Source organism: Puntigrus tetrazona, chromosome 6, assembly GCF_018831695.1.
Source record: "Puntigrus tetrazona isolate hp1 chromosome 6, ASM1883169v1, whole genome shotgun sequence".
In the NCBI taxonomy this organism is placed as follows: Eukaryota; Metazoa; Chordata; class Actinopteri; order Cypriniformes; family Cyprinidae; genus Puntigrus; species Puntigrus tetrazona.
The window spans coordinates 23675136-23675718 of NC_056704.1; the positions used below are offsets into that span (position 1 = coordinate 23675136).

Sequence of the window (583 nt, forward strand, 5' to 3'; positions counted from 1 at the left end):
AATAATTATTATTATTATATGTATTATTGTTGTTGTAACAGTTATTGTTATCTTTAAAATACTTATGATTTTTAATAGCAGTAACGTCAGTAGAAGTCATTTTATTACAACTCACAGGGAATGGCTCAGCTCCCTCCTGAATGACAAAACCCTCGATGACGTGCGTGAGGACATGTGGCTTCACAATGGCTTGGGGTGGCTTGTTCTCGCCGTTTTGTGCCGCACTTCCCGTCACAGCTGCCGGAGGCGGCTCGCTCGGGGCCGCCGAGGTCATGGTCGGTGTAACCGGTGCTCCCGTGGGGTCTCGCGCTGTCTCCACAGAGCCTGGCGGGCCAGAAACAAAGCATCTGCTCATCACCATAGCAACCACAACAACATCGGCAGCGCAAACATCAGCTGCTAGGAATAACATACAAACAATGCGCTTATAAAGGTTACGAACGTTTAAGGAATACTTCAGCTGGAAAATAAAATTGCTAAACAATATCTCTTAAACCAGCGAAAGCTAGATGGTTTAATGTTTTTTTCCCCCACTATATTTACTCTCCCATGCCATTACAAACTATAATAATAATAATAATAA

General features: G+C 43.2%; 1 pseudogene; it reads right to left on the reverse strand.

Annotated features, from left to right (window-relative positions):
- The window catches only part of LOC122347532, a 663620-nt pseudogene that overhangs the window by 540455 nt on the left and 122582 nt on the right, over nt 1–583 (reverse strand).